Source organism: Capra hircus, chromosome 11 (assembly GCF_001704415.2).
Source record: "Capra hircus breed San Clemente chromosome 11, ASM170441v1, whole genome shotgun sequence".
NCBI lineage: Eukaryota > Metazoa > Chordata > Mammalia > Artiodactyla > Bovidae > Capra > Capra hircus.
In genome coordinates, this window is record NC_030818.1 from 32,947,908 (window position 1) to 32,973,463 (window position 25,556).

Consider the following 25,556-nt stretch of genomic DNA (forward strand, 5'->3'; position numbering starts at 1 on the left):
GCAAGGAGTTTTCAAAAGTCTTTCATTGCCCTGTGCAAAACATACATAACTCTTCTATGCTGCTACCACAGTTGTCTTAGCAATTATTTCTAAAGCTTTTTTATAACGGTCCTAAAAGATTCTACTTTTAATTTTGACTTACTTGGACAAAAGAAAGTTCATGACAAGTAGTCATGAAATTTCACTTAAAGATATCCCAATTCTATCAGATATGTAATCTATTTACATCATGGTCTTGAAATATTTCTAATAAATTTATTTCCTTAAAAAACACAACGTAAATTTATGTACCTAAAATCTGTAATTTATTTAGTTTATAATGTGTTCATACTTTTTCACAAATGACAATAGTTTATTGCGGTTTTCAAAAATATAAAGTAGAAAAAATAATCATTACAAGAGAAATTCATTTGATAGCTGTTCATAAGACAAAGCTTACAATGATTTATTCACTTTATACATCTGTTTAGGGTGTGAATATGAATGTACTTAATATACTGATAATATTGGGTGAAATTCCCTTGTTTGTCCATATATCTATATAATACCTAAATTTTTCATATATTAAGTATATTTCCATATGTGTATAGACAAACATATATAATCAGATTTTACACGTCTTAACTACACATAATCAATGTGAGTGTATGCAATATAAAACTATTAATATCTATAAGGCAATTCAAGTACTATTTGAGACACAGGGCTTGGGATCTAGGTAAGAAATGGAAGGAAAAACTGTTTTATGGCACTAGGGTGAGAGCAATATTTTGGTACTTACGAAAAAGTTTTCAACAATAAGCATATCTATGTTGACATTTCTTGTCGTATTCTTATATTTAATTAGCTGTGCTTTTAAAAGAGGGTACATGATGAAAAGTATTTATAAAAAGTAAGATAATAGTAAATGCTGTTAAGTTGAAAGAAAAAAAATAACTGCAAATGCACCATTTTAAAGGTTTCAACAAACAGCTACTTAATAGTCAAAGTTACTAATGAACTAAAAATCATCAATTTTGTTAAAAATATATTAAGTGGAAACTGAAATATCAACACAGCTGCATTTATTGACGTGGCCTTAATGCATAATAGAACATGGATAAATGTAGACAGTTACACCTATACAAAGTAGTTCGTTTCCTACAGTTCATGTTAAAAGAAAAAGTTTTTTTTTTAATGACTGAAATAATTGGTATGTGACACTCATTTGCTGTTTGATTTAGGTTTCCTATCTACCAAATAAGGAATCAGAATGTATTACTTTTCAAAGGCAACTTGGATATGACATGGTCACAAACATTAAGTTTTTGTTTTATTGCTTTATATTGAGAATCATATAAAGATATAGATCTTTTAATGTTTAGGATACACTTTGGTTTTATAATGATATCCTTTGAAATTCTATTTTCCATTTAAGATGCTCATTTTTCGACAAGTTTATTAAATATGTGGAGTAAAACGACAAAATCAGGGAATTTAGAGGAGAGTTACTAAGCAAATACAGTCATGAGTAGGACAGTTCCCAAAAGGGGTTTTGGTAAAGTGCTGCATGGAAGTCTAATAGAGAAAGGAAAATGAAAACAAACCAATGAAACAGAATCAGCCATGACAAAAATTTTACACATGGGCTTCGTCGGATATGAGGGAAGGAAGGTGTGCTGACAAGATTAAGGTCAGTCAGTCAGTCAGCTGAAAGCACATTCTCTTTTCCCTGTTAACTAAGGCACAGGGCCACAGGCAATACCATTGATCCTGTCTAGTCAGAAGTTCTTACTAATACAGAGAACTAGGCTTAACCAAAGGAACTTCTGTTATGCAAATCCAAGTCATGCCCAAAGTGTAATCAAATCTTGACTTGATCATGTTCACAAAAACAGTCTTCTCATAAGACTCAGATTTTTTTACAGAAGTACTAGAGTGAAAGGAAAGGTAATGTATTAACTCTTATTTAAAGAAGAAGGGACAAATTGGCTTAGAACAGACTTTCCTTGAGTTTCTATATATTTTCAGATTCAATTATAGGATTGGGAAAAAAAAAAAAAGCTTGTCTTTGTTTCAATCTATTTTACCCCTTTGGTATCCATTTGCTGGCTTTAGTTGATATAGAACCTGTTAATCTACAGATGATCTTTAGGTTATTTTGGTTTGGAAGTAGCTACATATAAATGGTCAAAACTCTAGCATTTACAGTCATTATCCATGTATTTTTTTTATCCTTTTCTCTTTCTTTTCTACTTGTTTTTTGGACTAAACAAACAATATCAAGTTTGAAAAGAAAAGTTTTTCTTATAACACCAACTTTTGATTTCTCTTTGCAACCAAATACTATTTTGAGGAGCAACAGAGAGATGCTAAAACTGGCATGCTACCATGTAAAGCTAAAGCAGCATATTTTCTTTAATGTAAGACAGAAAGCACTCCATCTAGCCTTACCTGCACACACTGTCAAGTTAGGGAAAAGCTCTTGGGTTTGCAGAAAACCATGGCTTCTCAATGCTGCTCACCTAATCCTATTGTGTCTCTAGTAATCAGCTTTACTATGATTACCATGCCACATATAAAGATCATAGTCTTTCATTTTTCTTTTGATTGTGAAAATATTAAATATAAAATCATGAACAATATAACTTAAATTTTATTTTTCTTTCAGATAAGACATATTTCCTTCACAGATATAGAAATCAAGTAATAGAATATCAGTCACATTATGAATAATGGTTGTATGCTGACATGAGGGAAGAGGCAGACTTTTAAACTGTATGCAAAATTGTAAGCTTTAAAATTACTTCCAAAGAGCATCTTCATAGATGCTTTACTGCTGGTGCCAGCTTATAAGGAAGGCTTCCCAGGTGACTCAGTGGGTAAAGTATCTGCCTGCAATGCAGGAGACGCTGGAGATGCAGGTTCAATTCCTGAGTCAGGAAGATCCCCTGGAGTGGGTATGACAGCCCACTCCAGTATTCTTGCCTGGGGAATCCCATGGACAGAAAAGTCTGGCAGGCTACTGTCCATGGGGTCACAAAAAGTTGAACACAACTGAAGGGACTGAGCACCAGCTTATAAGAAGGCAAGGATGGAAACTTTATTATTACAGTTTTTGCACATAATCTTAATGGCATACTACTAGGAAAAGAAAAATGAATACATTAAAAAAAATGTCCTTGTTTGAAAGTAAAGCAAATCAGAAATTTAATCATGCCAAGTGAATGAATCAAAGTATGGGATAAAATATCACAAATAACGCCTTTCGTATAATCAGTGTTTGTTTAGCAATATGAAATGCTTCATCTAAATGCACAAGCAGTAGTCAACTTATATGCTATATTTTACATTAAAAACTGACCCAAAGCAGTCTCCTGCTATCACTTAGGCTCTCCTCCTTTTGGGATTCCTTCCTTTTCTGCTAGTTGCCTGTGACTGGCTCCCTACATTTTTTCTGGCTCCTTCTTTCCTCTATCAAAACTGCCACTACCGCAGAAAGGTTCCCACTCAGACCCATGCCCTCCATGGTAGGGTACATAATAGCAAACCTGGAGGCCGGTGCTAGCCAGCAGAAGCAGGAATTCAGAATACAATTTCATCTACTTTCTAACATACCCTGCACTTGCTAGTATCTACCCTCACCATTCTAGCCCCTCAGAGTATTTTTCAAGATTTCATCCCTCGTTTGGGAAAACCAAATGCCTGTATAGCAAAGTCTGGTTCCCATGGTGGCACAGGATGGAGCTTTGTTTTATTTTTCTTTTGGTGTTAACAGTGAAAGCCTTTAGAAAACCTCAGTACTGCAGGACTGCTTCAAGGACAGGAAATGGAGGAAATCACTGGTTCTGTGGATCTGTGCGGCAGTCACCTAGAGGATGAGAAAAGCCAGCCAGAATCAAGAGCAAGAATAAACAGAAAAGGAAGCATAAAGGTCCATTATGGATTCTTAAGGAAAGAAAATTCTGGGCAGGAATTCGGCTAGTTTCAAACATGCTTTTTAACAGATGGGCTCAGCAACTTGTTTCAAATTCACCTAAATGGAACTCCCATTCAGTCTCCTGGAATCCTGATCCTAGGGCATGAGAGAAGCCACCTGGGGAAGCTTTTTTTTTTTTCTCCCCTCTGTCTCCCTCCCGATCTTGTCACTGTTCAGGAGTAAAAAGAGGGATATCTCTAACCAACTTGAAGCAGCAGAGATGATCTTGGCATCACATTTAGGACTATAAAACCACTCTCCCTAAGAAATTATGGGTAACATCTGACTGCACTTTCAGTACTTTTGGTACAATACAATGATTCAAGATGTGGAATTAATGAGTCCTTGGTGAAATGGTCTGAGATTACCCTGCCTTACAGTCTTGTTTCTTTGGGAAATGTGAGATGAGTTTCTACCTATTTATTCTAATAAATATATTTATAAATAGATATATTGAGATTATACTTTCATAAGTTGGAGACTGCCTATATTTCTGCTTCACACAGGTACCAACTTTGTGACAAAGTACTTGTGGTGTTCGATTTCCATCTTCTTAATGGAGGAAGAAAGTAAGGAAGAGAAAGAAGGAAGAAGGAAGCCTAATTATATGGCAGATTATTCTTGTGTTTAAGCTGTTCAATGGTCCTAATGGAATTTAACAATTGTTAGTGAACATATTCAAGTATATATTAAATAGCACACATAAACTATACTGCATTTCCTTTTCATGAGGGCCTATTACAAGGATTTATCCTGCTTTTATAGTCTCAGTTCTTCCCCACATCTAAACTTTGAGAAGTCAACATTTCTACATTTACAAAAATACCAGACTTAGGGAAAGATGTTTCACAGCGACCATGAACAGAGCACAGGCTACATTGTGTGTGCTCATATTATTGTGTGACTGCTTACTGAGAAATGAACATTTCTTCATCTGGAAGCTACAGATAACCGTGATCAGGGTGTGTACTTTCCCACCCAAGCTCAAACACTGCTACACAACTCTCCAAAGAAACTGGTTCTGGGGAGTATCACTTCCTAAGAGTCCAAATTCACAACCGTTTAGGAATTAGAGGTGGAAAATTCTTGGCTTGGACTTGGGAAAATAAATTTAAATACACTTCTACCCACCCACTCGACATATCACCCCCATCTAGAGCGTTTGTAGATGTGCCAGTCAGTACTCAGGGATGACTTTTTAAATGAGCAAATGAATAGGAAACATCCTCTGACTTGTGTGGGTAACAGCCAAGAATATTCCACAATGTGTCCTTCAACAATAAATATAGAGTAGATGAATTCTGCTGAAGGACACCAATGACCTTTCATTTGAGAGAACTATCTAATATATGCTAGATGTCTACAGTATTTTTTTTTTACAAATCATTTTATTACAGAGATGTTTAAAATAAACTTTCAAATACTTCTGATTTTACTTATCTACACTTAGGATCTCAGAGAAGGCTATTTAATTTCCCTGTAGAAAAAAATTCTGTCATTAAATTAAGGGGATATTGCACAAAAATATGACTAAGTAAGCGATACTATAAAAACAAGTCGTAAATTTAGAGATTAATAAATTAGACCCATATAAATCAAATAGAAAATGGTTCATATGATATAAAATTGATGTAGATTTACAGATTAACAAATTAGATTTGTATAAATCAATTGAAAATGGTTTGTATGACCTATCAATTATACGTATTTTATTTAAGGAAAAATAAAATTTAATTTAATATAAATAATTCATGTTATCTTTAATCCATAGGACCTTTGCATACTTAACAAATAGTTCATATGGTAAAATGCAATAAATATTAAAAAGATATTTCAATTCTTCAAAACTTTGTTTTTCATTACTTTGATGTTTAAAATGCAAGATATTTACATTTTACAATTTATGGCTAATGCAATTTTAAAGTTTTATAAAACTCACTGAAAATAACTTTAAGAGAAATTAACATTTTTCCTAAATAAAAATATTATGTTAAAAATTTTAGTACATTAAAAATTAAAAATTTTCCAGGAATCTCTCACTAAAATGCTACCTACAATGAACTAAATATCTAGTAATCTTTAAAATGAAGGATATTTCAACAAGAGGAAGACTGTTATGAAGAATTCTGCTTTTCCAAAGACTGAAAAAAATTAGTTCAATAGTACCCGAGGTTGAAACATATAAAATTACTATTTTCAGATTAAAATTGGTCAAATACCAATAATTTAATATATTTCAAAATATGTTTAAGTTGGTGATTTCTTTACAAGGTGTTCTATTCTCTGCTTACTAAATATAATGCAGTAATATCAGATTAAGACAAAATGGTATCACATTCTTTGGAACCAATCACTGGAAAACAGAAAGCAATCAGATGCAATTTTTTAAATGTTTTATGAAATGTTATTTTTAAAAAAGGCAATGCCAAAGATGTTCAAACTACCATACAATTGCACTCATCTCAAATGCTAGCAAAGTAATGTTCAAAATTCTCCAAGGTAGGCTTCAACAGTGCATGAACCAAGAACTTCCAGATTTTCAAGCTGGTTTCAGAAAAGGCAAAGGAACCAGAGATCAAATTCCCAACACGTGCTGGATCATAGAAAAAGCAAGATAATTCCAGAGAAAACATCTACTTCGGCTTCATTGACTACGTCAAAGCCTTTGACTGTGTGGATCACGATAAACTGTGGAAAATTCTTTAAGAGATGGGAATACCAGACCACTTGATCTGCCTCCTGAGAAATCTGTATACAGGTCAAGAAGCAACAGTTAGAACCAGACATGGAACAATGGACTGGTTCCAAATAGGAAAAGGAGTACCCCACGGCTGTATATTGTCACCCTGCTTATTTAACTTATAACTAACAGATTACATCATGCAAAATGCCAAGCTGGATGAATCACAAGCTGGAATCAAGACTGCCAGAAGAAATATCAATAACCTCAGATAAGCAGATGATACCACCCTTATGGCAGAAAGTGAAGAGGAACTGAAGAGCCTCTTGATGAAAGTGAGAGAGGAGAGTGAAAAAGTTGGCTTAAAGCTCAACATTCAGAAAACTAAGATCATGGCATCTGGTCCCATCACTTCATGGGGAATAGATAGGGAAAGAATGGAAAGAGTGAGGGACTTTATTTTCTTGGGGACCGAAATCACTGCAGATTTCAGTGACTGCAGCCATGAAATTAAAAGACACTTGTTCCTTGGAAGAAAAGCTATGACAAACCTAGACAGCATATTAAAAAGCAGAGACATTACTTTGACAACAAAGGTCCATCTAGTCAAGGCTATGGTTTTTCCATTAGTCATATATGGCTGTAGAGTTGGACCATAAAGAAAGCTGAGCACCAAAGACTTGATGCTTTTGAACTGTGGTGCTGGAGAAGACTCTTGAGAGTCCCTTGGACTACAAGGAGATCCAACTAGTCAAACCTAAAGAAAACCAATCCTGAATATTCATTGGAAGGACTGATGCTGAAGATGAAGCTCCAGTACTTTGACCACGTGATGCAAAGTACTGACTCATTGGGAAAGACCCTGGTGCTGGGAAAGACTGAAGGCAGGAAGAAGGGGATGACAGAGGATGAGATGGTTGGATGGCATTACTGACTCGATGGACATGAGTTTCAGCCAGCTCCAGGAGAAGGCTGGAGAAGGCAATGGCTACCCACTCCAATACTCTTGCCTGGAAAATCCCATTGACAGAGAAGCCTAGTAGGTTGCAGTCTATGGGGTCGCTAAGAGTCGGACATGACTACGACTTCGCTTTCACTTTTCATTTTCCTGCATTGGAGAAGGAAATGGCAACCCACTCCAGTGTTCTTGCCTGGAGAATCCCAGGGACGGGGGATCCTGGTGGGCTGCCATGTATGGGGTCACACAGAGTCGGACATGACTGAAGCGACTTAGCAGCAGCAGCAGCAGCCAGGAGTAGGTAATGGACGGGGAAGCCTGGCGAGCTGCAGTCCTTAGGGTTGCAAAAAGTCACACACAACTAAGCAACTGAACTGAACTGAAAGATCTCAAGTAACTTCTTCTAAATGTTTAAGAGAAATAAGAATAAAAAATAATATACCCACCCTTGAGTAGGCCTTATCACTTTAAATGTACGTTTATAAACATCATTTATATTATATTTATGTTATCTCAGTGTGTTGGATGACTTGCCTAATATACCTAAATAGAATGTAAAAGATTGCAAAAGTATATAGAAAGTTTAAGGCTCCTTGTGAAAGTTTGCAAATTTCAAAAACTGTATTAAAAAGAAAATAAGCATGAAGAATTTGGACAACATGCTGAAGTGTCTAGTATGGTGGTGCTATATTCCTAGAAAAATTATTAAAATATATCTATTTTGTCAATTTTTTAAAAGTAATACAATAAAGTATGGGGACTCTATTCATGATTTCTTTGATCCTGTTGAAAGATAGCAGAAATATTTTAGGGAAAATATTTCTTCTTCTTTGCATTTATGTGCTACTTCTATAAAGTCAAAAATATAATACTGTTTAATTTCCTTTACTGAAGAAAAAGAAGGTCCTAAAACCCACTTTCCCTGTGCTATTAGAATGAATTATTTCTCAGGAAAAAAAAATACTTTTGTAAAATCTTTGCCCTACTATAATAGCAAAAAGCTGGCCCATGTTAGTAAATGTGTTTGTCCATGGGCATTCTACCTACTAGAAATAAAAGAGAGAATTATTCCATAATTTCTTGCTTCCTTTAAAATTTAAAGAAAAGTGTTCATTTCATTCATAGCACATAAATTTCTCTTCCCTTTTAAAATATCTGAAACAAAAGACTACTTGATTCCAAGTCAAATATTTGGAAGGATAGGCAATATAATATCAACATGCCACATAAAGTATATTTGTCTTTTCATTTTAGTTATAAAATGCAAATTTGATAAAAATACTATTTTTATTCCATTTACCTACAAGCTGTATAGTAAATCTCCTGGAAACTGAGCAGGAAGCTCTAACCTTTTAAAATCTGAAACATTAGACAAGTAGAAAGAAAAACTAAAGATGCTCTACAAAATCCTATCTTCCTTTACGAAATAAAGTTTTATGTTATAGGCTAACAGTAAAATGTTTTTTCATAGGTACAACAAATTTTGTATGACTAAAGATTCCATATATATAACTGTTTTGGGTTAATGTCTAGTACTTAAGTAGACCCATATGAATGCAATTCCATGTTGAAGAAGGAGCCATAAGCTTGAATAATCTTTCCTTTATCTGTTGATTTACTTATCCATAAAATCAGATCACTACAAACACAAGCTTTTAGGGTTGCCTTATAATTCCCTATCTTTTCTTTTTCTAAAATGGATATCCACTGCTTAAGAAAACATGCCAAAAGATAAAAAGTTTTTTTTTGTTTTTTGGACTTTAGTAGAGCCAATTTGAACATTAATTCCAAAACAGTTCATTTTATTTTTTAATGGAATAATGTGCATATGATATTATTTCTTGACATTTATATAAACTGCTTTCTGATTACTGGAATGGAAACATTTCTTTTTAATCCAAACCACTTCCAAGATAAAGATTTAATTTTCAAAACAGTCTCATCAAGTTATAATCCATAAGATATTGCTTCCGAATGTATAGCAATACAATTCTATTATGACCACTTCAATTCACAAGTTCCTTTCTAAAGATCAATATTTTTCTCTATATTCCTCATTAGGCCATTTAATTTTATTGTCATGGGTTTTATCTGTATCCCTATGAAAATGCTTTTTACACAAATAGTTTAATAACAGCAACAGTTTTCAAATCAGCAAAAAGTACCCTCCATCTCACAGTCTCATGAATTCTACCACATTATATGTCAAAGACTTCCCTTCCTATAAATAGGTTTCCTACAGTAAGGGAAACTAAACTGATGGGATAAATAACATGTCTGTAACACTGAAATACAGGAGAGACAAGGAGAGACAGGGAATATAAAAGGAACAGCTCAAACCTTTAGTTAATTCTACAAAAGTTCAAAATCCTGTTAAGAGGATATGACATGACAATGAACACACCAAAGAGTAATGAAATAAAAATTATGAATAGGAAGAATAGAAAAATAACCCTGAACATAGAAGCATTAATTGTGGCATAGTAGAAGGGAAAAAAAAAAGTGACAAAAACATCTAAGAGATGAAACAATAGATGAAAAGTTTCATATAAACAATGGAAAAGAAGAACATATAAATTTAGAGTGAATCTGTTGACTCCATTTTCAGTATTTATAGAATGTAGCTGATTGCAAAATTAAAATCATTCATTTTAATATAGTAAAGTAACTCTCTTTATGATTGGTTCATGATATACAATCTCCACTTTTAAATAGTAAAGAAAATGAATCAATATAAGAATGGAAACAAAAATATATTTATAGTCTCAATATCTTAAAGAAAAACATTTAATCTAGATCTGTTGTCTGGTAATAAAAAGAACTGAAAAGGATAGATGATTTCCAAAGGGTTCTGAGATCATCTGACATCTAAATTCAGCCCCTGGCATTAGAATGGCTTCAAAGAGATAATCCAACATAACCAGAGATTGATCTTATTTCAAAGAAGAAAATATATGTTGCTAAACCAGAATAGCATCCTGACTCAGTACTTGTTATGGACTGAATGTCTGTGTCCCCCCCACAACTCATTTACTGAAACCCTACTTCTTAGTATGACATTAGGAGGTGGGGCCTTTGGGAGAAAATTAGGGTTACATGAAGTCATAGTAGTGAATGGAATTAGCACCCTAAAAGTCATGAGCGAGTCTGCTTCACCTCTCTGCTCTCCACCATGTGAAAATTCAACAAGTCAGCAGTCTTCAGCCTGGAAGCAGACTCTCACCAGAACCTAGCACCGTGATATCAGATATCCAGTCTCCAGAATGGTGAAAAACACATTTCTGGCTTTTATAAGACACCCAGTCTATGGAACTTCGTGACAGCAGCCTAAACTAAGACAGTACTACTTTAGATCTTGTAATACTAAGGAAAAGTCACCTGTACTCTCCTCCCCTGCTCCCTCTCTCTCTATATGTGTGTGTGTGTGTGTATAACACAAAAACTTAATAGAATAATGATATTACAACAACTAAGAAAAAAGGGAAAAACAAAAAAAAACTAGCTGCATCGTTGCACAATATGTAGAATACTTGGAATGGCTAATGCCTGCTGGCAAATGTAGCTCAGGGAAGCAGCTTAGGAAATGTGGACCTTATAGCTGTCAGAAGTAAATTATGTTCAAAATGTGCAATGCTGCAAGTGATGCTCACAAACAAAATGGAAAGAGAAAAGTCACCTTTTTTTACTGAATCTTTTTTTTTTAGTTAATATGCTTCTCTTAAAGTTGAATTTAAATTATTCTGGATGGATACTGAGAGCCATTTTAAATGAGCCTATTTCTATTCTATTATTGTGTGCTAAGCCGCTTCAGTCGTGTACAACTCTTTGTGACTCCATGGACTGTAGCCCACCGGGCTACTCTGTCCAAGGGATTCTCCAGGCAAGAATATTGGAGTGGGTTGCCATTTCCTTCTCCAGGGGATCTTCCCAACCCAGGGATGGAACCCAGGTCTCCTTACATCTCCTTCACTGGCAGACAGGTTCTTTACCACTAGCGCCACCTGGGAAGCCCATTCTATTATTAACAAAAATTAAACTAAGCATTTTAAGGTACGTAAACATATATAAAAAGTCATAAAGAGAAAAAAAATTGAACTAATTCTCATAGTGAACAAATAATACTGACTCTTTAAGAAACTAGAAATCCTTGGAAAATCTAGCCATTTATTGACAACATGCAATACTTTAATGTTTCATCTCATTCTCCCTGAAAATGGAACTGGAAAGCGGAATGATCTTGGAGTTAGGATCCTTCTAGGCGCTCTCACTACAAATCAGTTTTAGGAATCTAGACACTTTGTTTTTTTAGCATTTCTTTAATTTTCTCATTTGCTAACTGTTGAACTTGTTTCATAAAGAAGTTGGAGCTCATTGCAATGAAAAAATGTAAAACCGCTTATTTAATAATAACAGACTGTAAAGCATTTTATGTATAGATAATACCTGGTTAATGATGTTAGCCATGGTAATATTATAATTAATGCTTCCTTATACAAATTGTAGGGTGCTTAAGAGCTGTGCCTTTTCTATTCATCTTCTTTTTGTTCAGTGTCTAGCATGGTGTGTATACACAGGAGTTGCTTAATAAATGTTTCACTGAGTAATTAATTTCCTATCTTAATTTCCTGCTTGGCATTTATGAAACTAGTAATGTGTGATGAGAATGACCAAATTTATTTTATAGGCAGGATTTATTTGCCACAAAAAGCCAACTTTTATTTTATTCTTATATCAGATTTAAGGGACTTTAACAACTAGAAGCAGTTTTATTTGTGCAAAGTAAATAGCAGGCATTTAGTATTAGTTTCCATTAAAACATCATTTTGAGGCAGTTCGAGATTCATTAATTGGGTATTTCCAAACAAACCCTCCATGGATTATCCTTTCTTAAGTAGACAGTGATGATAATAATCATGATGAAGTCATGGAGATGCAGCAGAATACAATGACCATCACTTAAGTTCACTAAATTGCTTGTGCAATCTTATTATTATGATGATGTGGCCAAGACCACTGAAAAATAAAATAACTATTAAAATACTGCAGATAATAACTGTTTATCTTTACCACTCTATACATAGTTCTTAGCACAGTGCCTGGCACAAAGTAAGCAATAAATATGTTTTGTGCTAAGTCACTTTAGTTGCGTCTGACTCTTCATGACCCTATGGACTGTAGCCTGTCAGGATCTCCTGTCCACGGGATTTTCCAAGCAAGAATACTGGAGTGGGTTGCCATTTCCTCCTCCAGGGGATCTTCCTGCATCTCCTACATCTCCTATGTCTCATGCATTGGCAGGCAGGTTTTTTACCACTAGCACCACAATAAATAGAAAGGACTAAATGTTATTCAGCATGTGCACAAACGAAGAAAAAATGGCTAAATGGGAGAAATCAGATCTTGTAACCCCAAACTCTGTGTTCTTTCCTTTACATTATGGATGTTTAGAAAAATTCTAATTAATCACATTTACTCTGAAGGCTTATCAGCATATCTGTAGGAAGCATTTATTATAAGTTTTAAGAAAAACTGAGATGCAGTTAGTCTCAGTAAAATGGCTTTTTATTATGAAGCTTCTTTTTAAAAAATTATCTTCCATAAAAAATGAGCATTATTTCCTAAATATAATCTGATGTTTTGTGATATATATAGTAAGATATTAATAAAATTGAGTATTTTAGTAAATTACATATTTTAATGATCAAATTTATAAGGATCAAATTTGTTTTTCATAATTTAAGTAAATTTTTGATTTATTAATTTAATGAAATGTGTTAAGCTCACATATTTGTATCAGGTAGGATATGAATAATTAATATGATTAATTACATTTTAAGATGATTTCAAAGAAAGTTTAGTCTTTCTATCAATTCTGCATAGATAAACTTTAAAAATCAGAAAGGTATATAAGTGGCAATCTCTACATTTTGGTTCAACCTCAGATTCCCCTTAAATTGGTCATTATATTACCTGTTGTATAGTTACTAAACTAAAATGCTCCATCCAATTAAAACAATTCAAAACAACTACCTCAATTATGGATATGAGAAATAGATAACTTAAAATTTTCTTTGGTTACTTCTAATCAGTACCTTAAGATATACTATTCTGGTAAATGTGATAAACATCTTCCGGTTCCAATGGGATATACAACTGATTAGAATACATTTTCATTCTGTGGTTAACTCATTTAGCACAAATAACTGAAGTATCCAGTGTATAGAATCATATTTTTTGTTGTTGTTTACTCATTAAGTCATGTCCGACTCTTTTGTGACACCAGGGACTGTAGTCCACCAGGCTTCTCTGTCCATGGGATTTTCAGGCAACAGTACTAGAGTGCATTGCCATTTCCTTCACCAGCAGATCTTCCTGACCCAGGGACTGAACCTGTGTTTCCTGCATCAAAGGCAGATTCTCTACTACTGAGCCATGAGAGAAGCCCATATAAAATTATATAGTAGTCAATTAAAATTTTTAAGTGACTTTCCTATGAAGGCATTACTATATAAGACCTAGCTTTAAATATAGTATACTATGAAATAAAATTAATTCCTATTTGCTATTTAACCCCATTTATGGCTCCTGAAATTGTCTGAATTTATCTTTCTACAAACAATGAACTTAAAATGCAATTATATTTGGAGCTATAGAATTTCAATCTGAAATTTAGAGTTTTAGAATTTTTTTTTCTTTTTTAAAATTTATTATTGTTGTTATTATTTTTACTTTACAATATTGTATTGGTTTTGCCACACATCGACAATACTACCTGGTTAACAGATTAAAAAAAAAAAAAAGTCCATTGTTATCCTAAAAGATGATAAAACCTTGGTTAAATTACCTCTGGGTCCCAACTTTGAAAACAAGTCCAAACTGAACGGTATCAATAATAAGCAAAGTTACCTGAAAAGTGGACTTCAACTGACAAATCAAACCAAAGCTATATACTTCTTAAATAAGGATGATAACACAAACTTGACTAAAATTTGTGTTTTCTTTTCATGTGAATTTTAAATAAGAATCTGAAATTCTAGTTTTTCTTGCTGACAGATTCCTGTATAGAAAGGTTTGGGGAAAATGATCAAAAATAATTAATCAACTAAATCCACCCCCTCCCCTAAAAAAGGGCATCTGAAATCACAAATATCAGAATTTGCAAGTAACACAATCAAGATTTATCTACATCAAATAAAGGTCACACATAATCTTACTTTCATTTTACAGATGAATTAATGAGGCCCAGAAGGGCTAAGCTAACAATACATAAGGTATTAATCTATAAACAACCAGATATGTTACATAGTAATGTTTAGAAAAGCACAACATGGGAGCTTCCCTGGTGAAGAAACTTCCTGCCAATGCAGGAGATACGGGTTTGCTTCCTGGTCAGGGAAGATCCCACATGCCGCAGAGCAATTAGCCCATGCACCACGACTACTGAGCCTGTGCTCTAAAGTCTGGGAGCCACAGTTACTGAAGCCTGAAAGCTTTAGAGCCTAGCTCTGCAGTAAGGGCAGCCACTGCAAAGAGAAGCCTAAGCAACGCAAGTAGATAGCATTTCCCATTAGCCGCAACTAGAGAAAAGCCCGAACAACAATGAAGACCCAGCACAGACAAATAAACAATAAAATTATATGTATATAATATATATGAGAAAAATACAATGCAAAAGAACCCTCAAAAATAGTATGTGTTGCAGACATACTAAGAACATGTTAGAAAACAGTAAAGAAAAGGAATTAATTTCTCGGAGGTGTTCTAATTTTTTCAAGGAAAATCATTGAACAATTACTTAAGAAGTAAGTTTTATTAACAGAAGACTCTGACATTTGATTTCTGACCAATGATGGAAGATATTGGAAAGAAAAAATTAGGAACTACCTTCTACCTCCAATAAAATCAAAGCTGGCTTCAGCATTCAAAATATGCAGACCTTGGTTGTTTTCCTTCAGATACAATTAAATGAAACTTGTCGATCTTTTTTCACAATTGATTTTTCACAAGGGTAAAATCGTAAGCAGGATAATCCAGTGCTATAAAATCGGGATGCACATTTAACTTGTTAATTGTTTCTGCACAACTAAAAGTATATAGAGGGGGAAAAGTGGGAAGAACTAATCCATTTTAGGCACTGGTTACAGAAATTATCTTCTGTAGATCAGATCTCTTCTGCAGAAGAGATCGGGCTTTCCTCATAGCTCAGTTGGTAAAGAATCTGCCTGCAATGCAGGAGACCCCGGTTCAATTTCTGGGTCAGGAAGATCCCCTGGAGAAGGGATAGGATATCAATTCCAGTATTCTTAGACTTCCCTGGTGGCTCAGCTGATAAAGAATCTGCTCGCAATGTGGAAGACCTGGGTTTGATCCCTGGGTTGGTTGGGCTGGGAAAGACTATCTGCTCCAGTATTCTGGCTTGGAGAATTGCATGGCCTGTATAGTCCATGGGGTTGCAAAGAGTAGGACACAGCTGAGTGACTTTTGCTTTCACAGAGATCATGGAAAACAGCTTGGTTTTGTGGAAACGCACATCTCAGTTGAGAGACTAGGATTTCCAACCCTAATTAGCACGTCCATCACAAACTACTGTCTAATGTGACATCGGGCAGGTCATTTCACATTCTGAGTTTTAACTTCTTCAGATTTGAAATAGAAAGAATGCAACGTACCTCACAGTGTTATTTTGGATACACTAGTAAGAGTCATATAAAATGAGAAGCATGCAGTTGATATATAATAGACAACCTATCATTTCTTTCTTTCTATTAAATCATTCAGCATGAGAAAAGACGGAAAACATATTTAAATAAAACCTAACTTCAATCTTAACATATTCAACAACTATTTTTTTCATTCTATACTTCTATATCTTGCCAGAGGAAATTGTATACAGAGTTACAGCAAGAATTTGAATGCCAACTGATTTCCAAAGTGGTGCAGTATAATTAGTAAATTCATGAGTCAAATTCCTGTTTACATCTGTAATGTAAAGGCTAATCATTTGTTTGTCTGCTATAAGAAGGACTTGATTAAAGCTTCTTGCAGCAATAATTAAATAACCCTGTGCTTGAAGGATGCAGGCTCAGCTAGCACTGTGGTATGCTAAAACCCATAATTAATGCATAGGAATGTGTGTAAATTAACAAATGAGTGTCATTTACACTAACAGTGCAAATATGTTTCTTTTTTTGGAATTGCCTCCGTGTTTTCTGTTCACCATTACACATTTATAAACACAGTGCAATATAAACAGCATTCTAACATCTGCATATGGTGGTTTAGTCTCTAAGTTGTGCCCAACTCTTGTGACCCTGTAGACTGTAGCCTGCCCGGCTCCTCTGTCCATGGGACTCTACAAGGAGGAATACTGGAGTGGGTTGTCATTTTATTCTCCAGGGGATCTTCCTGACCCAGGAATCAAACCCAAGTCTCCTGCATTGCAGACAGATTCTTTAATGACTGAGATACGAGGGAAGCCCAACATCTACATTTAGCCCCTAGTTAAGGCCATGATCTAAATAAGGAGTTTTCAAACTTTTCTATGAAGGGCTAGATAGTGAATATTTTATGATTTGCAGGTCATGTGATCTTTGTTGCAATTAATCAGCTCTCTCGTAGTATCAAAGCAGTTACAATAAATAAACAAATGTGCATGACTGTATTTAAAAAAAATACTAAAAGAAATAGAAAACAGGCATTGAGCCAGGCTAAATCAATGGTCTATATTATTTGAATCACAGTCTGCTGATGCCTGATCTAGATCCTAATTCTCAGGTAGTACAATGTAAAATATTATCTTACAAAATCATTATTTATACAATAGACAAGGACAATGGAGTATAAGCCTGATGTGAAAACTTGACAAGTTTCCAAACCTTCAGTTATTCTGCCTATCAAACATAAGCTAGAAAAACTAGGACAAACAGAATTTACCAGAAGTTTGCTGTAAAAATCAAGTGACTCAGGAGTTGAAAGCATTTTGAAAAAAATGCTGTAAAATTATTTGTAAATATTATTATCATTGTCATTGTTATTATTAATTGCTCCTTTCAGCTCTATGTTTAAAGACCTCTCGGAGTCACATCTACTCTGGGATAAATCAAAGTATGCAAACTGCATAAAACTCACTTAGAGCTGGTCTAGCAATTCTAGAATTTGAGAAAGATCAAGTAGCCTTGGGGTCTGCGGAACTCCCCTAAGGCTAACAATCTGTAAAGTCAGTCCCAAGGTACATTAGTCATGAGAGACTTTTATTTTAAAATCCTCCACCAATACATTTGGAAACACTGCATATGACAGTATAAACATGAGCATATTATTACACTGTGAAGATTAGTACAAAGAGATATCTGTCAAGAAGTTCTTGACAAATACATTTGAAACACTTCTATCCTTCTTTCAGAGATTCACAGTACATAATTACAAACTGAAGATGATAAGATGTTCTGAAATAAATAAACTGTATACCTTTGTCCAAGTCAGTATTTCTCAAATCTATTTATGTAGAAATTCTTCATTTTGTGGGTAAAGCCAAATTAACATTACTCCCCAGAACACATCTGGGAAAAGCTGTCATATAGATTATTTTGGGATATTATACTCCTTTCAGTAGGGAAACTGCCCCACAACTCTTACATTTAACAGTATACATTTAGCTATTTACTTACATTTCATTGTGTATCATAAGACTGAGTCTTACTTACAAGCAATAATGTGTAAACTAATGAAATTTGTGAGATTATTTAAGAAGTATGAAAATTATACTAACCTCAATATATTTTAAAGATTAAAATCCAAACAATCCCTTTTACTAAAAGTTGCTTCAGCAGGAAAAAAAATTGAAAAAACAGCTGCATGGTTCATCAGTTTCCTCTATAGTTTCCTACTTACAAGATTTCTTCTGATGCCTTTTTTACATAATTTTTAATCAAAAAGAGGTGATTGTATTCTTATGGCAAAGCCTTACTGATCGGTGATTATCTGAGTTATGGTAGGTCTTTAATTTCATGTCTCTTTCATTCACAATCAAAGATTTCTTCTGCAAACAAAGACAGTTTTGTCCAATGTCAGTTTGGATACTAGATGTTGGAACTAACTTCTGGAATTAAACATATAACTTAACCAAAGCAACTTATATCCAGATAATATAAATGATATACCTTATTTCTAGCATCTAGTACAGTTCCTGACAGAAACTAGACATTCAATACATATTTTGTGAAAGAGTAAGTGAAGAAATGACTCAAAGACACTGATCAACTACTTTAGTTCAATTATATAATGACTATTTATAAAGCATTTTTACTGAATGAGTTAGAAAATGTTTTCTTAAACTGAATATCCAAAATTCACAAAAAATTGAAGCAAGCAATGTGATAATCTGTTATTGGTTATTTTAATGCCATAACCACTATTTGCCCATGTACAGTAATGGAGAACAAAAATACTATTCTGGACAAGATAATAAAACCATCCACAATACACAGACACTAGACAAAATGAACTTTTCATTACAGTGGTTAGATTATTGTGGAAACTATCCTAGTACTAGTATCCTAGCACTTTGACGGATTAAAAAAGGATTGATATAAATTCAACATCATAAAACTCACTTAGAGATCAATAGAACAACCCTGCATCAAGTGCTTGAGACAAAGTACACATTCATATGCAGTCACTGATATAAAGCTATGACAGTTTCCCTCACTTCTGTTGAAATCTGCATGTATAATATCTATTTAACAATGTACTCTCTAAATTCTTTTTTCATATCCTTTTTTTTGCATCATTTGGATTATCAAATTTGATACTGCAAAGTATTTGTTTTATTTACTCAGACAGAGATCACAGTTTCTACCATATCTCTGCCATTTATGAAACATTCACTTATTTCACAATAAGTTAAAAATCCATGTAATTATCCATTTTTATTGTAAAATACATTAAACATACTTCAAAACATAGTTCCCAGAACATGCTTATACTGTATAAGATGTATAGATACCACATTTTCCTTCAGTGAAAAATGAAAGCACTTTGTTTCTAAGTTTACTGTAAAAGATTCCTGAGGTGATTTTTGTTTGTTTAATCTTTTAATGCATGTACCTCTTAACACCTTAATATTGACAATTTTAAAAAGCATTGTATATCTACAACCTGTTCTGGAAGAATTAACAAATTCTCCCATGGCAATATACAGTGATCAAAAATTTCACATAATTAATTAAATCTGATTTTATTTTTAGATATTTATATGCACTAATTATTGCTAATACCTACATACCTTTTATAAGCGAAATAGCCAGATGACAAACTAAACCATGAAAACACACTTTAACCAGATCGCCTAAGGAACACAATTACAATCAAAAGTATTGAGAAAATAAGAGTATTCTGTACAACTGTATTGAGTGTATTGTCAGGAAATAATGAGAATCAAAATTACAAAATACTGATAAGCAGGTTAATATTCCCCAAATTGTATTTGCTCCTTTGAGGTTCACTGGTTGCTCTGGATTTATTACATTCTGTCTCACTGGTTTAGAAATCACTTGCACTAAGGATTCTGAAGACAGAGGGAGCACCTGATATATATGGCTCCCCCAGGCTTCTAATGGTATAATAAGAATTAACAGCCGTTTTTGAACCTCATAGCAGCCACATGATAGACAACTCTCTCTTCCAGGCAGTTACTAATTAAGAATGGTTACTTTTCTTTTTTTTTTTTTTCTGTGTTTTGTATTCAAGATACCAAATTGAATTATGGAAAATTCAGAGCTCCATTTTCACAAGAACTAGTAGATAATTTACAATTAGAAAAAAGACACAAACAGAAAAAAGACACATTTCCTCCTGAACAGTTTCCAGAACACTGTAAGTTTATCAGATAGGTACTTTCATGAATTCAAAATGGCTTATTCACCAAGTTTAGGTCTGTTCTTGGGGAACACCATGAAAACTTGCTGCAGAAACTGACAACCAGGCAGCGAAACACCTGAAGGAACAAATATATTTAACCAGTCCAGTATTTGTTAATGGACAGATTTGTGCCCAGGACTGTGCTGAAAAGAACTTAGGAAAAGAAACCTGAAAACACATGACTGTATCACTATTATATTGATATAATTATTAAAATTATATCAATGAATTTTGCTATATATTCTCATTTCCAAAACAATGCATGGGAATCAAAAGAAAACAGGAAAAAAAAAAAAAACTCCCTAATCAAACACAGAGTGCTGAGTTGAAATAGGGATTTTGATTAAACTAAATAGGATGAAAGTGTGTTTGGTTTTAAATTATGTCTAATTTAGTCACTTACCTTTTATTTCAATTCTGAGGTTTCCAAGGGTCAGAAAATGACATCAAGAAATAGACTTGGCTGTACAGTTTAAACATACTCATACTGAAACACATCCTTTAAAAAATCATTATTAATATAGTTACACATCAAAACTTAAACTGGGGAACACAAGGGTTAAGGAAAGGCACTGTACTGATTTGATACTCCCATTTTGTCTCCAGAATGAGGAAATCATTCTCTCTTTCCTTCTTACTGGTGCGATCCAGAAACCCTGCAATGTTTTCCAATGTGAACACGTTTCTGAGCTGATTCAATCTGTAGTTTTATTCCTACTCAGGCCTTCATTCTCCTAAGAGCTTCTCAATGTTTCTGCAAGGAAAGGATCCTCTGACATCTTGGAAAAATTGGGAACTCAAAAACTTGCCTAGAGAGCTTTCACTTGCATCACCAGCACTTGCCATGTACAAACAATTGCTAACCTTGTGTTTCATAGGTTAGATATTTCCACAGATGAGTGGCTCCAGAGCCACAGTCAGGTTTTTCTGGATATCACTTATGCATGCCTCACCTATTTCTTCTCAAAGAAGAATATTCCTTGTATATGTACAAGGAAGATTCTGAGGAAAACAACAATTTGACTGAAGTTTACACTATCTTCTGGGTATCCTGCTACTTTATATAAGCGTGAGGGCAGAGCAGATTGATTAAAATTAGAAAGTGCCCACAAGTGCTAGTTATTTATGTGTTAAGCAATATTAGAACAATCTCCTGGTCTAATGTTTAGAGGAACACATAAATGCTTTCAATACCTTTCCACCCACAGTTTCTCTTCCCAAGATGGCAGGAGAAAGTGGCTGGATTCATCCTTTTCTTGAGTCTATAAATCTAAAACATGTTTCAAGTTATTAACTTCCTAAATACTTCACATAGGAAAGCTATATAGAATGGAAAATGGAATAGATGGGCCTTAGGATAGCAACAAAAATTAAAATATAAATATTTATAAAAATGTGAAATTATATACTTTGTTCTCTTCAGTTTCTCAGAATATACATGTGGCAATTCATACTGGCTTTCATTGGAGTTTCTTCAAGAATAAAAGAAAGCAGATAAAAAGCAAAAACTAACAGTAAATTGAAAACCATATATAGTTATATATAGCAGGGTTTCCTCACCTTTGTTGCTATTGACCTTTGGGCTGATGGCTCTTCCTTGTAGGGGACTATCAGTGCATCTTAGGGTATTAAGCAGCATCCCTGGAATCCAGTCACTAAATGCCAGTAGCATCCTCCCTACCCTTCATCACATCACCCCTAATTGAGAACCGCAGATCTATAGTAAGTTGAAAGGAAAAAAAAAGTGGTAACAATAAGTACTAGCTTTATCTGTGTGCTTGCATTTATGCTAATAATTTTATACAGTTTATATCTTGTTTACTCATCACAAATACAACTTCAGTTCTAATTATCATTTCTATTTTGTAGAGGAAAAATGTGAGTCTCCAAGATATTTAAATAACCTGACAGTTCTGATCTATAATAGGTGGTTAGCAAAATTATGTAATGACTTTGGAAAGCCCACAGATACATGATAGATGTCTGAAATTCTACCAGGATGCCTTAGTGCTGATATAATTTAAAAGTACGAAGTAAAGGTTTATGTGCCTATATATTAGTTGTTGTATAGTGGTAGTTAATTCATCAGATTTTTTTAAATTGTTCAGTGCCAGAAACCTGAGATAAGAATCAGGAAAGACTAGGCTCAAAGTCCAGAATATTTCTGGATAGGGACAACAGGCAGGCTGAAAAGGGATGGGATGAAGGCCTGACTGGTAGCAGCCAGTGTCAGTGGTAGCAGATTTAACTAAGGGAGGAAATTTGTACCTCCAATGAAGATGAGAGAGTAACAAATTTTGCCTAACTCTTTATTTGTCTACAGCAAGGGTTCTCAAAAGGGGTAGTCCTTACTCCAGAGGCTCAAACCTTTTAAATTTCTGATCTTATCTACATATGTAGATTCCACATAGATTGGGGTGCTATAATGGCATTTAGTGAGTAGTGGTTAGAAACACTAGACATCCGGCAATGCAAAATAAGTTCCATGCAGCTTTCAAATGTCCCATCGATTACCCATCTAGATAAATAAACTGTTTATAACTATCTGCACCCAAAACCTAATTTTAAGCAAATAAACCCAAGTATTTTTGAACATGTTTATATTTTTTTTTCTGAATTTTGTTTTTACTTTAGAATGCAACCATTAGGTAAACCTGGATAAGTATAAAACTTACTTGGTTTGAAAATTTACCAACAGCTAATCACCAATTCAAGGAAACTAAGTTAAAAACTGCAACACCTCCCATAGTATGAGTCAACAATATAACACACCTTCAGTAGTGTGCAAACGCAGCTTCATATGTATGCAACATCTACATTTAGGTACAAGCCGCTATCTTTTATGGCTTCTATTCTTCACATGTCTGAATATTTGCACATTGAGATACACGGAATTTCATTAAGATAGCTTATTTCATATTTTTCTTTATAGTAATAGTAATAATAGGAATTATATTGATCTTTAAATTGTTATATAATGTGTGTCATCTATCTCATCGTACTAGATTACTTATGACTTTCAATTTAGAATAGTAAAAAGAGGCTTCTATAAATATATTATTGAAATTGAGACTCTGGTAAAAATTTTATCTTTTCTTACAGGTACAAATACTACAACAAAATGAAAAACCTAATAAACATCCACTATTTGTAACAGTGGACCGGATAATTCATCAAAAAGAATGTTCAACAATTTAAAACTCTTTAAGATGAGTTATTTTAGTAATTAGAAAGCAGGATACAAAATGCTTTGTCAGCCATGCCTCTCTTTCATGACCAAGTTTTTAAGAACCTGCTTCATGCTAAGAACAGTTGTAGCTGTCAGAGGTATAGAGGTGAATAAATCAGGCATGATCTATGCTATCATGAGCTTCAGATTTTAGAAGTGAGAGATGGAAATTAAATTTAAAAACAATCTTAGTTTAAATTTAAGCTGTTAAAACAATTAACAACAAAAAAAGTAAAGTGCCTCTGATGAGTATGTTTCAAAGTATCTGTTGTGAGACAACAGATGAGCATCCAAGCCATCCAATTCAGCCCAATCACTTCCTCAAAGTAGTTTCTGTTTATTCTCCTCTGAATCATTTCGACCTTTTCTCATGGATGCCGGAGCACAGTGGGCTTCACCTCCACCCTCATTTGATATACTCTACCATTTTTATTAATGATCTGCAGTGAGATTCTTTTGACCCGTCAATCAGAAAGTAAGCTGCCAGAATAAGAAACCCATCTCCTGTGCTTCTTTGTGGTTCATGTGCCCAGAACAACGGCTTTCACAGGGGGTGATCCATACATGGTCAATGGGCATGGAGAAGAAAATAATAACGGAGATGAACATGGTTATCCTGGTAAGGTGATGGCAGACAAACAAGAGATTTAAGAGATTTTAATTGTCCTTTAATAATTCATTTCCACTTCCTGATGGAATGCAGACTAGATTAAGCATGGGAGCCACTTTGGAGAGCAGATCCAATGAGCAGAGTTCAAATACTGATTCACCATTTAGTATCATAAGCATAGGCAAAGTCCTCCATGTCTTTGAGCCTCAGTTTCCTAATAGAGTACCTTATAGACTTTATGAGGTTGTTACAATATAATGTTTCACAAACACTTAACAAATTGTTGGGAGTAAAATAAGCAATCAATTGTAGCTCATTTCCATTTTTCAGGTTTAGGAGCTGTGTTTACATTGTTAGAAGCAAATGAGCTGAGTATTTTAGATTAGGCCATGTGATTAGGCCATACCAATTACATCATATATCATGTGGACTCTCAAAATTATAATACAGAAAAAAAGCTACCAAAGTAAGAGAAGTCATAATATGTCTTGTCTTATTTGAGTCACACCAATTGTAATTACATGGGGTAAGTGTATAGGTTAAAATATATATATATATATATATATATGTTTCTCAAAGCTAAGAAGTCCCACCTATGGCAACCCACTCCTGTACTCTTGCCTGGGAAATCCCACGGATGGAGGAGCCTGGTAGGCTACAGTCCATGGGGTTGTGAAGAGTCGGACATGACTGAGCGACTTCACTTTCACTTTTTTACTTTCATGCACTGGAGAAGGAACTGGCAACCCACTTCAGTATTCTTGCCTGGACAATCCTAGGGACGGGAGCCTATTGGGCTGCTGTCGATGGGGTCACACAGAGTTGGACACGACTGATGTGACGCAGCAGCAGCAACTTTTAAATAGCTGGATCAATAGTTTCTAGGCATTATATTTAAGAAGTCCTTAGCTCATATTCCCCTTCATTCAGATACATAAAAGCAACATTTCTTTTAAAGATGGTACCCAGAGGCCTAAAGTATTCATTCATTTTAATGAAGTTAATCATTTCTTCGTCTACCTGAGGAGAAATGATACATACAAGCTATATATTGTATATCATCAAATTTCTCTCATTATGTTCATTATATCACATCATACTTATGTCATGATATGTTTTATTTTTCAAAATGAAAATAAAAAATCACAGCATAACACTGTTGCTGAACTCCAATCTAATACAATTATCTTAAAGCTACTCTGC

General features: G+C 34.2%; 1 protein-coding gene across 13 annotated transcripts in view; it reads right to left on the reverse strand.

Annotated features, from left to right (window-relative positions):
- NRXN1 (neurexin 1) overlaps positions 1-25,556 on the reverse strand; it is a 1,209,846-nt gene that overhangs the window by 1,091,765 nt on the left and 92,525 nt on the right. The gene's annotated exons all lie outside the window — the stretch shown is intronic.